Source organism: Eptatretus burgeri, chromosome 9 (genome assembly GCF_056783735.1).
Source record: "Eptatretus burgeri isolate ZD-2024b chromosome 9, Ebu_testis_v1, whole genome shotgun sequence".
NCBI classification, from domain to species: domain Eukaryota; kingdom Metazoa; phylum Chordata; class Myxini; order Myxiniformes; family Myxinidae; genus Eptatretus; species Eptatretus burgeri.
The window spans coordinates 105,585,975-105,603,833 of NC_140969.1; the positions used below are offsets into that span (position 1 = coordinate 105,585,975).

At 41.4% G+C, this 17,859-nt stretch overlaps 1 long non-coding RNA gene across 1 annotated transcript in view; it reads left to right on the plus strand.

Moving 5' to 3' along the window:
- LOC147020841 (uncharacterized) overlaps window positions 1–17,859 on the plus strand; it is a 34,629-nt gene that overhangs the window by 5,528 nt on the left and 11,242 nt on the right. The window lies entirely within an intron of this gene.

Consider the following 17,859-nt stretch of genomic DNA (forward strand, 5'->3'; position numbering starts at 1 on the left):
AGCGTTTAACAACAACCGGAAGCAAAAGGTCATAGCTAACGACATGGATTCCAAATAGCCAGGGGTATTGTGTTGTTGTTGTTGTTGTTGTTTCCTATTCTCTCATGTGCACGCGTTAAGTATGAAGCTCACTGCGTTTGCTATTAAATAGCTGGTGGTTACAAAATATTGTCTGATTTGTATCATTAAAATGCATTATATCCCTTGTTTTATTTATTGACAGAATGAGATAGGCTAGATCGCCTTTCTAACAGCTGTCTAACATGCACAGTTCTGAGTTGTTTCCTCGAAACTTGTCTTATTGCTATTACATCGCAGATTAAATTAAATAGTTTTTTTAAATAGCATTTTAGAAATCTGAAAAAAAAATCAGTGTCACATTTTCACTACAGAAAGTCACATCGATATGTATAATGCATAAAAAACTAGCACTTGGAAATATCCACAGCAGTGTGGCATTACACCGTATGTTTGTCATGGAAAAAATATAATGTATCTGTGAGCAAACTGACGAATGACGAAGATTTTCTACAAACTTAGCATTTAGACAAGAGCTTCACTTGAAATTAACTTGTGGCAGCAGTCAGGTTAAAAAAAAAGTGATGCTGGTTGCTAAACAAAACGAGCAACAACGAATGCAATAATAGTGAAATGAAAGAAAACAGGCTTACCTTTGCCCTCACGATAATACAGTTCTTGTCAGCTTTCGTCGAGATTATGTCACTAACAAACCCGGCGACATAATATGAGTAAGCGTCCATACTCTTGAAGGCTTTCAGGCTGGCTTGAGTGTAAGGACTCGGCGTTTCAACAAGGTAAATATAGATGTCAGGGAAAACGATTTGAGGCCAAAATTTCCTTTCTGTTGTCCATTTATCCTTTGAAATAATATAAGGATCTTCACTAAGACCACACAGCTTCAGTTTTTCGCAGTACCTCTTCTTAGAAATGTCATCTAATCCATGGAAATAGCCCAGAAGTTCGCGTGGCACGTGTGTGGTAGCCATGATTTTTTGCCACTCAATATGGCAGAGCCTTACCTTCCGCTGTGACGTCACTCGCTTAGTGCATAGGCTCAATAGGTGAATAGCATATCTAAACCACCACTGTTTTGTCCAAATCTGAAACTTTTTGAAAATTAAGTAATTAATCGAAAAATAAATAATTAGTCAATTGATTAATCAATAAATCAAAAATACCATTTATAGCCAAACCACCTGATCACTGTCATGTCTAAATATCAGCTTCTTCGCTCAAAAGGTGCCTGAGATATTGTTATGGATTTTGAAACCATTTGCACACAACAGCCATAGTCCCAGTAGATCAGTTATTTCGTAAAGTAAATGTGGATAGATAGGGTCCCCTGCCTGTGTCTAACGGGAATTACATGTGTGTGTTGCGGAGATTCTTTTACAACAAATCCCCTTCACTGCACTTCGCACACCGACGCCATTGCCCACGTGCGTTCAACCACGTATGTGGGCGGATATTTCCATCGTCCCAGATTGACACTCCGCCCAGGAGGCAGGGGCGTGCCCCTTGTCCAATCACGCCACAGAGGGCGACTTTCCCACGACACGCCGGCCAATGAGGGTGGAGACCGCCTCAGAGGGCGATTTTTCTCACGACACGCCAGCCAATGCAGATCGAGACTCCGCCGAGGAAGGCAGGGGCGTGCCCTATGTCCAATCACGCCACAGAGGGCGACTTTCCCCTCACACGCCGACCAATGAGGGTGGAGACCGCCTCAGAGGGCGATTTTTCTCACCCTGGACAAGAAAGAAATAAAAGGAATGCCAGGCTGGGAGCGTTGGGTTTTTTTCGTCTGAGTTGTTGTCGTCTGGGTCGTCGTCTTCTTGATTGTCACCTGGTTGTCGTCGTGGTCGTCGCCTTGGTCGTCGTCTGGGTCGCCTTGGTTGTCGTTTGGGTCGTCGTCATCTTGGTGGTCGTCTTGGTCATCTTCTTGGGGGTCCCTGGTGCTTGGTGCTGCGTGAAAGCTGTGGGTTCGAGTCCCACCACGCGACCAGATCGTCATACACCGCACGAAGCGGACTGGTGCAAGAATAGGCCAACGTAAAGGCCGCGGCCACCGTGTGTGCGTGCGTGCGTGCGTGCGTGCGCGCGCGCGCGTGCGCCAGTCTTTAAGTAGCAACTGTATATACCCAGGGGGCAAGAGTGGTCAACCAGACATGGTCTGCTACAAAAGGTTGTTGGATATGGTTGGATTCCTTAGACCCCCAGCAACGACTTCTGGGTGGACAACCTTTCCAACAGGCAATTGTCACTCTGCAATTCAAGATGGCTTCTAAGATGGCCACCACCGACGGGCTGAAATGTATTTATGTACAAATCTTTTTGACTAAACAAGGTAGAAACTTGAATGAAATGTGCTTTTGTAGGTTTTCGTATATGGGGAATCCAATGCCATATTCAGTTTTCAGATAAAATGTGAAAAAAACTGCTTGAAACTCATATTTATTGCAAAAATTGTCTTTTTTGAAGATTAATAATTTGTCGACCAGATAAGATCCACAAGTAGGTTGATCAGATTAGATCCACAAGTAGGTTGATTCTATGTGTCCAAGAATAAATTACTTAGTTTGCAGTTTTTTTCCAGTTAGGATCGTCTGCATTCCTTGTTACTGCAGATCGTCGCCGCAGCCAGTCACGCCACAGGAAGAGTGACGTCACCGAACAGTCTAGCAACTCGAGTAACGTCATGTTTAACACACATTAACGTCAAAAGGAAACAGCCCCGTGGGCTGTGGTGCGCGCTGTATGGTTTATGTCTATTTATTCCCGCTTATCTGTTTCTAAATTGTTACCAGGCCTCAAAGTTGTAAGTATTCATGTACCAGCTATTTGATCGTTTTCTTATTGACTGATATTCCTGGTCATTGTTCCTCTGTTTTAAGTGAAACAGTCATGTCAACCTTTCTATTATCGTCACGTCAATGGTCCCCGTCAATCGCTCATTTCATTCGTTAACGTCTATCGTCATCTAACTCGTACCACTCTCCTCAATCGTCAATCGTCATCTTCAACCTCATCGTCTCTCCATCGTGATATGTATAGTCATTCGTAGTCGTCTTAACCACACGTGCATCTTAATCGTGTAGTGTCCCGTCTTTCTATCATCAACGTCCTCTACTGCCGACTCTACTGCTCCACTTAGCAGTCGTGCTCGCCGCCGAGACCTGGCACCACAACAATATTGCCAGAATGAGAAATAACATAAATAAGTTTAAATCATGTCATGATTTAAAGGAAATTTAAACTTTACCACATGTTACCTGACCATGTAATTTGTGGTTGACCGATTGACTTGAAATTTGAAGAAAATTTGCATTTGAAATCACTGGATTCAACCACCAACTATTTTTGATGTCAACAAAGGCCAGAATTTATTTTAAATTTTTAAAATTATCATCCGAGGCTTGAAGCAAGGTATTATGTACACATTTAGGACACGGGGGGACCAAAAAATGAAAGTCATTGTATGATTAAGTTTTGCATATCATTTGTTAGCCAACATCATGGGGATTCAGGATCTATTTGGGCAGAGCTTAATTCTTCCTCTTTCTATTGCTCTGACAAGGTCAAAGTTCTGACCAAACTAACATCTTAGGATTAAAAGTGCAGATTTCTTTAAAACGTTACGTACTTCCTAACGACCTTTGATGTTCTGTATACTGAACACAAACTGGCCTTTGGTATTGATTTTTATATCATAAGGCCATCTTGGTAAACTTATTCGATGGTTATAAAATCAAGCTTATAGCTACCAGTAATTTTGTAGCAGCTTGGTAAATACAATTCGTTACGTACTTCCTAACATTTTTTTATAGCCTGTCTTTGGATAAAAAACATGCTTTGTAAGCAACTATATCCATAGGACCCATAGCAAAGTATACATTTTCTGAAAGCACAGACACTTGGGCATTATATAACATTAAGATTGTTTATCTTATTAAAACTGGGTTCAATTTCTAAGCATTCTCCTCATTTAGGACCACAGTGTACACAATACCATGCTACAAGCCCCGATTGACTTGAAGTTTGAACAGGATTTTCAAATCAACTCACTGAATTCAACCAGCAATTATTTTTGAGGTCAACATCAGGCAAAAGGTCAACATGCAGTGCCTATCGAAAGTCAACACCCCTTTCAAAATTTTCACCTTTTGTTGCCTTATAGCCTGGAATTGAATTGCATTAAATCAGACTTTTTCTACCTTTTATTTACACATCATAACCCACCACTTCCAAGGAAAAAAACAAATTCTACAAATTTCAGAAAATTAATTTAAAATGCAAAACTAGAATATCTTGGTTGGATGAGTGTCCACCCCTTTATACTAGCAATTGTAAATTAGCTCAGGTGTAACCAATCACCTTCAACATCACACACCAAGTTAATCGGCCTGTACATGTGTTAAATTGTCGTGATTCTGATTATTTCAGAATAAAATCAGCTGTTCCTGTAGGTTTCCTCTTCTGGGTAGTGCATTCAACCATGAGCACCAAGGAGCTTTCAAAATACCTCCTGGATAAAGTTGTTGAAGGGCATAGATCAGGGGATGGGTATAAAAATATTTCAAAGACTTTGACTATCCCTTGGAGCACAGTCAAGACAATCATTAAGAAGTAGAAGGCATATAGTACCACAGAGACCCTGCCTAGATCATGCCGTCCCACAAAAGTGGATGACCAAGCAAGGAGAAGGCTGATCAGAGGCTCCACCAAGAGGTCAGTGGCAACTTTGAAAGAGCTACATACCTTTATGGGAAAGACTGGTCACTGTGTGCCTGTGACAAAGATATCCCAAGCACTCCACAAGTCTGGCCTGTATGGTATGGTGCCAAGAAGGAAGCCATTACTCAAAAAATCCCACCTTGAGTCCTGTTTGAGGAATGCAGAAAACCATTCCAGAGATTCTGAAGTCATGTGGCAAAAAGTTCTGTGGTCTGATGAAACCAAGATGGAACTTTTTGGCCTAAATGCAAAACGTTACATTTGGCACAAACCCAGCTCAGCACATCACCCAAAGAACACCATCCTCACTGTAAAGCATGATGGTGGCAGCATCATGTTATGGGGATGTTTCTCTTCAGCAGGTACTGGGGCACTTGTCAGGATAGAAGTGAAAATGGATGGAGCAAAATACAGAAAGATCCTTGAGGAAAACCTGCTGCGCCCTCTGCAAGAAACCTGAAATTGGGACGGAAGTTCACCTTTCAGCATGACGATCCGAAGCACGCATCCAAAGCTCCAATGGAGTGGTTAAGGAACAAAGAGATAATTGTCTTTGAGTGGCCCAGTCAGAACTCTGACCTAAATCCAATTGAAAATCTGTGGCATCACTTGAAGATTGCTGTCCATCAGCACTCCCATGCAACTTCACTGAGCTTGAACAGTTTTGTACAGAAGAATGAGCAAATATTGTTTCGGGCCGGGTATCGGCCGTGAGCACAACCGCTAGGTGGAGCAGTAGGGTCGACTACCGAGCACCCGGAATCTAGATCGTACCGTTTGGAAAACTCCAAGGGTACGAGTCTCTTACCGGACCGTGAATCGTCAATAATTCCACCACGTGGTACAGGGTTATTGGCCAATCTTCAAAATAACTAGAGATCCACGTGGCGAGCTACCGAGTATTCACACCCTCGACGGTACCCGTACGAGTCGAGCCGTTAGCGTGCCCTACCCGTGCGCAACCCGCAACACATCTCACAACCATCCCTATCAGTTCCAGTCGATGCAATGAAATCTCCCAAGACTCGAAGAGTATCTCAGCTGGGCCACTGATCAACCACAGACCTCAGCATGGCATAGAATGCGTCCTTCATGGTGAGATCACTCACCTCAGTCGGAGCATACAGAGAGACCAGGGAAACAACCCCCAAGGAGTGAAAAATCCTTTGTCTCATAAAACACCCATTGACCGGTGTTACCTCAATTATCATTGAAGTCGGGTTATTGGACACGCTACAGCAACTTGTTGGGCATGGTAACCATCAGAGCGACCAGACCAACAGTTGGTGGAACCACCCGCCATGATCTTGCCACTATTCCATCTCTAAACCTCAGAGAGTGCTGCAATACCGATATTCAAATCCTGGAGCTGAGATGATAACAGACAGGTGATCATCCTCTCTTTGGGAGAGGACATTCCAGGCACCCACCCGAAGGAACGGCCTCAGGTTAACCCAAGGAGACCGCTGTCCGGTGGACAGCACCTCAGCACCACTCCGCCACACACCACCGCACTCTAACCCAGGAAATTTACCCTGTGCTTTTCCTCCTATCATCAAGGAATGTGTGTCCCGAAGGCTTTGCACCGATCTCATCATCCGGTGAGGTGCACTGCGAAGGGCAGCAGTACAGGAGGTGCTCCCACAGAGTTGGTTTTCATTTTTCTATGCATGTGGATTTTGCGGAGTGAAGTGTTTTCCGGTGGCCGGAGTGCAAATCCTTCCACCAACCTCCTTTCAAAAAAAGTAACCCAACTGCAGGAAGATGTTCGCAGACACAGTTGGGCACTAGAAATGGATGGCCGTTGGCTCACAAGGACCTCCTCCGCTCTTTGACAGGTTTTGTTTTTAATCCTGCTGGGTGTCCATATCCCTACACCCTCCTCACCAGGAAACCTCGTGGGGGAGACAGTTTAGTCGCCAACAACCCGACAATTAAACTGGTTAATCAAGGCTTACATGGTACCTGCAGCAACTTCCAGGTCTTCCAGGTCTAATAATCTGGTTTGACTTCCACAATCCTTGACCATTTTCTCTAAATTTGTTGTGCATCATAATTTCCACATTGAATATCACTGTCACATTAAAATAACTTTAAGATATCGTTGCGGACCCTGGGTCGGGGCGAGAAGACCATGAGGGTGAGGGGAAGCTTCCTCAGGTTCCCACCAGATTCTCCGGAATCGCAGGCTGTCGCACACCAATAACTCCGTGACGCTGCGGGTCGCTAGTCGACCGTGAACGCCAATAACTCAACCATGTGACTGAGGGTCCTCCGTCTAATGGAACCGGTTACCTAAAATGGTCACGTGATCTAATTACCGGGGGACACGCCCTAGGTACGCCTTCTTCAAATTGGATCACCTTACCAGATCGGATGCAGCCGAGCGTAACTGCCCACGAAGGTACCTGCTAGAAAACAGATCATTGTGGGATAACGTTCCAGCTAGGCTAGGATACGGACCATGCTGGACCAATGAAGGAAAAGATGAAAACGAGCTGGGAACATTTCCATATAAAGCATTTATTTTCAATTGGGCGAAGAATGGTATGTGGTACAGTAAATGGAGTTTATTATTATGTGCAGCAGAGGATAGCAAGGAATTTGTGGGGTGCGACAAAAGGCAAACAATCTTACAAAAGCTGACACAGAGCAGACTTATCCCGTTATATCTTCTACGATCTCAACTTATGCTACGACACACACACGCACACGCACACGCACACGCACACGCACACGCACACGCACACGCACACACACACAATGAAGATTAGCTAGCCAGAAGGAAGGAGAGCAGATGAGAACCAACGGCCTCTCAATACCTGGCGCGGTCGGCTGACCACCGCAATCCAGTATGCTTTGGAGGACGCTCCGCTTGAGCGATCCCACCTTAAGATTCGTCACGTTATCTCTTGCTTGATAACTTTGCCAGGGCTCGTGGAAACGTGTGCTCTGCACTGGTCCAGCAGAACGTCTGTCGCACACTAACCCCGAGTGTAGATGCAGCGACAGGCAGACAACGAAGTGCATTGAAGAGAGGGCGGAGCACAGGGATGAAGAAGTGGGCGAGGCAAACAGGCAGAGATGAGTGTGAGGAAGTTATAGATTACTATCAACTGAGAGTTTAGCTCACCTGGAACGTAGTTACGGGGAGCTTATGGGATGACGCGTCGTCCGTCCGTCCGTCTACAAGTACTTACAACGTCTCTGAAACTACACATACAATTTCAATTAAACTTTACCACAACATTCATCACCTTGTATGTACCAAAGTTTGTTCACGACATTAAAAAAAAATTTCCCCTAAAGGGGTCTACAGGGGTTCCCCCTCTCCCCCCAAAATAGATATTTGCTTTCTTCTCAGAAACTACACATGAAACCCTGATGAAATGTGACCACAGCCTTCATCACTCATGATGTGCCAAAGCTTGTTCATAACAGAAAAATCGTGGTCTAAGGGGGAGTAAGGGGGGTTTGCCCCCCAAAATATGTATTTGCTTTTTTTCTCAGAACCCACACACAATTTTTATGAAACTTGACCACAACCTTCATCACCTGTGATGTACTAAAGTTTGTTCATGACATTAAAAATATTGGGGTTCAAGGGGTTTGTTGATACAGATACACAACGTCAGTACAATTTAAAAACATTTATTGAACAAACAAACAGATTATACATGCTAGCACAGGAGATTCTGGACAAACAAATTTACTCCAGATCTCTCAACATAACCGGAGAATATTCGTCTTTATATAGTTTCCAGTAAGACAGTTTTGATAATTTTCTGACACTGACGCCAGTTCGCCCGGTCTTGACAATATCCAAGTGAACCTTATCTTCAGTCTTCTTTGACAGTTCCTGCTGAAATGGTTGGAACACATATTAATCGCACAGAATGCTAGAATGACGTCAAACGCCAACTCTAATGGCCATCAGTGGAACCACTCCTTGGCTTTTTTCACAAGATCTTGGCTATTCGTTGTTCACCTTGGCGTCTTGGTTTTCTATAGGTTTTCTTGGCGTATAGGTTTTCTATTAACATCGCTTTTCCGAAACCTTGTGAATTCTTGGCTTTTTTCATTGGCTCACCTTGGCATTTATGAAAATGAGGAGTGGTCAGACTGATGGCCATTAAAACAAGTTTCCATCTTATGTAGGTTAAAAGTCAGTCTGCTTCTCCCAAAACTGGGAAGATATATTATCTTGAAGCGACCAGAACGCCTGTGCATTTTCTTAAGTCCACATTCCAACTCGTTTGTGTCTTCCATACAAAATTCTCAAGATAGTTCTACATGACAGGCAATTCTTCTTTATATTCAACTTACTGGTAAAGTTCAACCTGTTTACACATTTAATATAAAGGTGATCTTTCCATACAGAGGAGAAATATAATTATGTTAATTCCAAATGGATACATACTTAAAACATCATATCATATTTGAGTACATTTATTTCAGGATTAATATATTTTATTTTAATATCAAGTTTTAATAATCATCAATTTATTTCTTTTATCACCCCCAAACCCATCATGATAAAATGTTTCTACATTCCACTTTAAAAAAAAACAACATTTATGAATTTATAAAACAGGCTTCATGGGCAATCTTTGAATGAACATCTCATATTCCAAAGACATTAGCAATTTATGTACAAATCATCTTTCCCAACTCTCTCAGCCAATAAAGTTCCATTACTTGCTATTTTCCTTTGGAGGTAAACAGCGATGCAAGGATAGAGGTGCTGGTCCAGTCTGGCCAGCCAAATGTTGCACACCTCATGCTGCCCTGGGTATCAGTCTTGATCTTCTTCCATATATGGCTTTGATACCTGGGCATATGTAGTACCTCCAGGAAGGGCAGTGTTGTGTCACTACAATTTCACATTTCTTGATCAGGATCAGTTTATTTGGTTTTTCTTCTTGGTCATTTTAAGAAACTTATGGCATTTCTCCAACCAAGAAGAAACAGCAACCACAAGCAATTTCTTTCAGAAGTCCAATGCCAGCTTGCAGAATAGTATCTCTCCTGAGCCTCCTTTCCCATCACCATCTCACGATCCGTCATGTTGAAAAGGTAACCACGTTTTATTAAACTTGGTGGATGAAAGTGGGCAGGGAGAATATGTGGAGAAGAGTAGCATCTCATGCAGAGTACTGTTGCCAAAGCCCCTCACACCACATGCAGTGTAGCCAGAGGCATATTGGCACAAAGTGGTCAGGGTTGAGAAGAGTGTAGAGAGTAATAATTGTCAAGCACAAACTGCTTCGTTGCACCCCACCAACATTGTCCATTCTGCATATTCCAATGTCATAATCACAAGGAATTAGTCATTCAGAAATCTAATTTCTTGATTCCAGCCATAAAAGGCCAGGACGTGTTGTTTTTTTTCGTTTTTTATTTTTTATTTTAAATAATGATACATCACTGACAAAGGACAGCAGGATCGATGATTGTCTCAGAGATAACATCTGCCCATGGTCATATAACATGCTCATTCCAAATTGCCCATGTATTTTTCAAACTTCAATGTTGCACAGATCATTAAATTCTCTCTCTGTATTGTAATTCTCATATGGGAATGATGCTTGAACAACCATTGTCGTGGCCATGCTTATTCTCTTTAAACAACGACTAAACAATGAAGATAAGACAGTTACAGTACATTTGAAGAGTACAATAATAATCACAAGCATTATTATTCCATAAAAAATCCAATGAAATAATGTTGCCCATGTATTTCCTTGAGCCAAAGCCAAACTTTAATCTTTTGTAATCACATAATTATTTATTCGCTGCCTTAATTTGGACATATTGACCAGTATTTCTGGTGTAAATTACCAGAACTTTAAATTAATTAAAAATAAATTAAAGTAATATTTCTAAATTACCAGAGGTTCATATTTACTTTGAGTAAAAATAATTTGTTATATTTCTTGAATTACAAACAAGAAATTTGTGTGCATGTTATTGTTACAATATAAACTGGTGTGCAGAACATCAATTCGAATATTTCTTCAGTCAAGCACTAAAATTTTCTTTTACATCATTTCATCTCGATAAAATGTACAAGCATAATCTGTCATTTGTCAGATAATTTTAACCTTGCCTATGCACACCTAATTAATCCCAAAATCCTACAGTATTTTGACCAAGTCCCCAATATTTCTAGTCATAAACAATCTCATGAAGTTCAGTCTCAGATAGGCATTGCATCATCATAATCTTGTTTTCCTTTCATCTCTTCTTCTTCTTTCGGCTGCTCCCGTTCGGGGTCGCCACAGCGGATCATCTGTATGATCCGCATAGTGATTTGGCACATGTTTTATGCCGGATGCCCTTCCTGACGCAACCCTGGTCGCCTCTTACGACACAGGGATATGGTACACCTATTTTAACCGGGGTATACACCGGCCCAGTACACTGGTACTCATTTCGCCAACCTCGGAAGGATGACAGGCTGAGTCAACCCCCTGGTGTATTAATTCAGTGGCCCAACGGGGCTTGAACTCAGGACCTTTTGGATCCCAAGCCGCTGCCCTAACCACTGCAGCAACACCAGTCCATTGGGACCATACTCTGTACAGAGCGTTGGTGCTGCCGAAGCAGTCTCCTTGGCTATTGGGCACAATCCTGGACAGGTCGCCACTCTGACGCAGGATACTTGAATGACTCGGTCATCCCCAGCAAGCTGGTACTCATTTTGCCGACCTCGGAAGGATGGCAGGCTGAGTCAACCCCCTGGTGAATTAATTCAGCGAGGCTTGAACTCAGGACCCTTGGATCCCAAGCCGCCACCCTAACCACTGAGCCAACACCAGGCTCCTTGTTTTCCTTTCATCTATACTTCATTAATTACTTAAAATCAACAGCTATTGCTCATCGTCATCATTATCATGTCAATATCATTACAGTAGTTATCTATCCTGATTTTGCATTAAATATTTTCCAGAAAACATCATCAAAATCATCGTCGTTTTAATCTCTCAATGAGATATGCATGAAACTTGTGTGATCATTGTCTTGGTAATGATCTTCTTCATGCAAATTGAAAGCAAATTAGCCATACATTTTATAATAATCATTTTAATACAGACAGTAAAACTACTACAAGTTCTTCACACCTTCCTGTTCCAATATTGTCAGCCATATGGCATTCACTTCCAGATGCATCGTCCAGGTAGATTTAATGTATTTCACAAAACCCTTCAGAATCCTCACAACAAAATGTTGCTTACCTCTAGTTCTATCAATTGCTTTTACTTTTGGTTTTGCAGTTGAACTGAACTCTGACTCTCAACATTAACTCAGATGAGCATACAATCTATACCCCCGATAATTTTTTTTTTTTAACATTTGTTGGTCAGTTTGATATCGATCAGTAACTCATTAGTAAATCATTTTAATTTGGTTTTACCAGCCTCCTACCTCTACATCACATCTTTTATCTCTGCATCATATCTCCCATGATCTAACTTACTGGTACCTAAATTAGCACCTTTCAAGGATTTACAAGGAAATCTAACACAGGTGGAGGTCATTCAGCCCACCATATCTGCACAAACACCATACTAGCTTATCAACACAAGATCCATGGAAGAAAATACAAAAAAAAAACTGTTTTTTAATTAATGAGATAAGTATTTTCCCCTCTTCCCCTCAGGAGAGGAGGCATCGGCTTGGTTTAAACACACATCAACCACACAACCCTCCTTGACAGGACCCTCACCAACAGCACTCCATACACATTCACACAATCACCCATCAATGCTCAAATTACCGAAAAGTCTTATCAACATCCCTATACCCCTCTATCTCCATAACTTCCAGGTACCTATCTAATTACCTTTGCATTCTGCGAAAGGTTATGTTTTGGTCGCTGTGTATTTATTTATTTGTGAATATGTGTGTTTGTTTGTTATTCGCATAACTCAGTGAGTATTAAACCGAATTGCATGAAATTTGGTGGGATGATTCGTGAGTATCCAAGGACGATTTGATTAGATTTTGGGAGCGATCGGGCCAAAGGTCAAGGTCAAGGTCATGAAAAGGTCAAAAACACTCTTTTGAGCATAACTTCCTTCATAATACAGCTATCGACATGCAACCACCTCCATATTGTTCCATGACGAGATACCTTTCGGATATGTAGTGTCGGATTTGACGTAACGTCATCGGAAGTGCGTCTAAATGACGTCACAAGATGACGGAAATTTTCAATTTTCGATCTCATCAGTTTTGATCATACCGTTTTGTAGGACTTACCTTAAAGACGTCACACACCAAATTTGACTTCGATCGGACTGACCGTTATGACGTCATTGACGTTTGAACATGACGTTTTTCAATTGTGGCTAAAATGTCCTGATATTTTACATTCAAATATCTATATAATTTATGATGCAAAGTCTCCCAAATCCAGGCATTAGGATCAGTACCAAAATATCTGTTTATTGATGTACAGGTTTTGCCAATTAACTCTGTAGTCAAGGTCACACTCAAGGTCAAAATATACTTGTAGGCATAGCTTCAGATCTAATAGAGCTATTGACATGAAACCAACGTTAAAACGTTCAGTGAACTACGAGCTTTCAGAATGGTAGTCCCCGATTGGACGTGACGTCCCCGGAAGTGCGTCAAAATGACGTCAAAAGATGACGTCATTTTTCAACTTTTTAATTTTTCAGTGTTTATCATTCCATTTTGTTGGACTGCCTTCAAGGAGGTTACACACCAAATTTGACATCAATCGGACTGACGGTTGTGACGTCATGGACGTTTTAAAATGACGTTTTTCAAATATGCCCGGAAAAAAGTTGCGGCGGCGAAGGTATGCGCTCTACCGAGTGCCCGTTCTAGTTCTAATTTAAACTTATCTACTTTTTCTGCTTCCACTACATTTCCAGGGAGACCATTCCATGCATTAACTACTCTCTGAGTAAAAGTCCCCGACCTCACTACCGTCTTCACTCTCCTCTTCTTTTCTCTCAAGCTATGGCCCCTGATATACTTAAAGAAAGCCTTGCTATTGTGTTTAATATTCTTAGCCATGTCCTTCTCATACTCTCAGTTTACTGAGTTATTTCCTTAACTTGCCTGGCTGTTATTGGTCAGTCTCGGATAGACGTTGTCTTCAACATGGTCAAATCTTACTGCACATCTCATTCTGACCGTACATCAATTATATTATTTATCAAAACTTTGCAAATCACGGACACAAAAGTTCATTGTTCTCTCGTGTTGTCTCCATTGCAGATTCTCATTTTCTTTGACTTTAATGAGCACAATATCTTCCTCTGGACCGAGATCATATCAGTCTTTGATTGTTGCTTCAAGAAAAATGGTCTCGATCTGAAAATAAGATACTCTCACAACATTTGTTAGTACAACACAAAATGTACGTAACCCATTTGATTTGTGTTCACCAGGGGGTTGATTCAGCCTGCCATCCTTCTGAAGTCGGCAAAATGAGTACCAGTATGTACTGGTAGATGGGCACTGCATCAGTGACACAGTCACGCTTCCAAGAAATGATAGCTACCCCAGCAGCTAGGCTGCTATACGCAAGAAAAAGCAGAATGCATGCTTGTTCTGTGGTTCGCAACTCCCTGGTATGCACTCCTAAGTCCCCGCGCATGCGCAATAATCTATCTATATACTGAATTACTAAAACTCTCATCCTGTATGTATGTATGTATATTCCCGAAATACAGCCAAAACGGTACACGTTAGTGCAAAATTTTCGGCCCACCTTACCATTCTCCTGCGGTGTGCTGTATCAAGTTTCTTTCAAATCGGGCAACGAAAAAATTATGAAAAAATCAATTCCCGATTCAGTCAAGTACTCTTCAGGAGTATTTGATCAATGCAAACAACCTCAGCGGTATTGTTCGCTGGAGTTATCTTTTTTCCTTGAAATGATTTTTTCCCATCAACCGCTGTCACAAGGGGAATCCAACGGCATGAACAATCCATTCGATAAATAAGTACATGCATTACGGCCATCAAGGTACTGACACACTACCTGCTCTTCTGGGTAGCAATTGCACTTCATGTATTTATGAATGATAACAGAATCACTTTTGAAACTTTCGCTATTCATTGTTAATTTCGTTACCTAAAAAACGGCAAATCCCTCTCACACTGAAGTTCCAAAATCGTGAGGAATACCAAAGTATTTTGCAACTCTATATAGTCATTCACTCCCTGGTTATCCATGAAAAAACATCTTTCCTTCAACACGTGACATCATTGTGTCTACGTTGTTGCTGTTTTTTTTTTCACTTCCTCATCTATGGGAATGTATTTATTTTTAATTCGTGGCCTTGAAGCGTAGAGATGTTATGTTTGTGTTAACGCTTTCGATCGTATCACGGTAATCAAGTACAGAGCTCAGAAAGACGACCAGATTTCCTTATGCTTTTGTTGAAGTTGCTTCATCCGTGTCCATCTTCACACCAGGGTTTTTTCTAAGGAAATTTTAGAACTGCACAAATCTTTGAGGCAGGTGCCATGGCCCAGTGTTTGAGATTCTCTGAGTCTGAGAAGCATTTGTAATGGCTACTTTTTTAAAACATTTTATAGATTTTAAGTTCCTTTGTATCATTTGACAAGGTACACAACACAGGATGCCTCACTGGAGTCTATAAAATTTGTATCATTCGCTAAAAATATAACCGTAAATATCCAAGTGCATTCAAAATGCGCAGAAATTTGGAACAGCCTTTCTAACTACTCAATGTCTCGTATGCGAGTCGCCCAAAGCTGAGCATGAATTATTAGGTCAGCGCATGTTTACAGAACCATCGCTCAGATGATCGCTGGCAGAGCCTGTAGGCCTAGCCTTGTGGTGCAGGTTTGTCAAGCAGAGTAAGCTATTAATCGTATGGCAAGTATTTTGAAAATATCCCAGTAGATCTATTCCATAATTCCCTTTTGTTGAAACAATGTTGATGAAACTCATACAACACCAGAGTCTAGATCTAGGCCTACTTCGTCATGTTCGTGCCTGTGAAATCTGTGTAGGGGAGACCGGGGCAATTGTAACACTTTTGTATATTCTGTCATAAACTCTCTTTAAATAGTGAACTGCTAATCACAACATACAACATCTGACATCTGTTGACCCATTCCGTACCAATTTAACGTTTATTAATTAATTTCACATGTTTGTAATATTACGAAATTAGATCTACGTGCCATGCATTATTAGGCCTACGCTTGTTCATGCCCAAGGCGTAAACAAAAATCAACTGTTTTTTTAACAAGTCTAACGTGTATACATAGTGGATATCTCTGCTAGATTTTCAAAGTCCCTAATGAAATTTACCAAGAATGGGATTGATGATTTTATTCATTTGGTAATGATTTTAGTAATTTCAAGTAATGTTCATTTCTAAAGAGTAATACAAGTATGTTCTTTGTTTTAGGTTGTCCAATATTCAAATTGAGTCAAATTTCACCCAAAATTGACCTAAAAATGGATGCAGTCTGCAAAGGAGAGAGGGGAAAGGGAAAATACTGACCCCAGTACGACGAGTACACAGGTAAAGCCAGTCACAGAGCCCAAATCCAGCACAAGTTCCAGTGGACAGGACATGCCAACCACTGATCCTGAGCCCAGCACTGGTTCTAGTGGAGAACACATGCCAAAATCGCAGAAAGGGGAAGAAAATACCAATGGAACTCCCGGTACTGCAAATGTAAGAGAATCTGTTGTAGAAGCCCATTTTAGTTCTGATGCCCATAAAGCTGTGTTGCTTAAGAAAATATATGATAGCCTTTCAAAAACTCAGGTGATGAAAGAAACCCCAATGGGTAAGGCTATTTCAAAAACTAATGAAGAGCTAGCTAATAAGATTGGTAGTTTGTTCATTCATGTTTATGGAGATGGCAAGAAGCTCACTTTATCTGCAAATTATTTTCCAATGAGAGTAGTGGTGAGCAGGAAGTCACAGTGTTTTAACTTTAATGATGAATCTAAGGAGGCAAAACTTGATCAAAACTTGCAGTATGTCTCACCTGTTAGCCACCTGGAGATGCTAAAGTGTATTGTGGAAGCAGACAGGGCCTCGCTTTCAAAAAAGATAGAACAGTCCACAGCAATATCCCTTAGATGTGATGGGTCAGTTGACCAAACTCAGCGAGACAAGATCTTTGTGATGGCAAAGGTAGTTAGCAAAACTGGTGAAGATGAAACGGTGTTCTTAGGTGCAGCAGAACCTGATATAAGAGGCGCGCAAGGACATTTTAATGCAGTTAAGACGGCCTGCAAAAACAGTTTGTGAACCCACGACAGAATATATTTTTCAAAATATGTCATCAATAGTAACTGTGGAGCCAGTGTTAATACTGGAGAAAAATGGTCTGGACATTATTTGATTCCATTGACTCTGAAATCCCAAAACTGAAAATGTGGTGTGCTGTTCATCGCATTCAATTAGCTTGGAAGTCAGTCACGGATCTAGTGTCCGAAGTAAGCCACTTGCTGCAGAAACTAAGTGGATTGTCAAGCTTTTTTCACACTTCTGGTCTGAGAACTCGACAGCTGAAAGAATTAGCCAGAATAAATGATATAGCATGTCGGTCCCTTCCAAAAGTATTTGAAGTTCGTTGGAGTGAGTACACATTTTCCCTGGTGAATTCTGTTCTAGAATCATGGCATGCATTAGTACTTTATATGCAACAGTCTCACGACAAACAAGCCGAAGGATTTGAAACTCTCCTGACAAACAAAACAAACCTAGAATTGCTTGCATTTATAGCTGATGTGCTAGCAGTGTTTTCAAGATTTCAGAAGAAAATACAATCTGATAATGTCACACTGCTCGACATGCAACGAGAGGTGACACTTGTGAAGACAAGTATTAGCAGCCTCCAGAAGACACCTCTTTTAGGGGGTTGGGTGTCTAGTCTTCAAACACAATCGCAGCTAGTCGAAAGTGATGAGAAATCCTTCTATATGCTGAAAGGAATTAAGCTAACTAGTGAAGAACCAAGGTGGAGAAGAGGTCATCATCTTTTTGTTACAGACAGATGCAATTTATCAGCAATCAAGGTTGAGGTCACAGAAGCACTAAAATGATTTTTAACTCAACGGTTTGG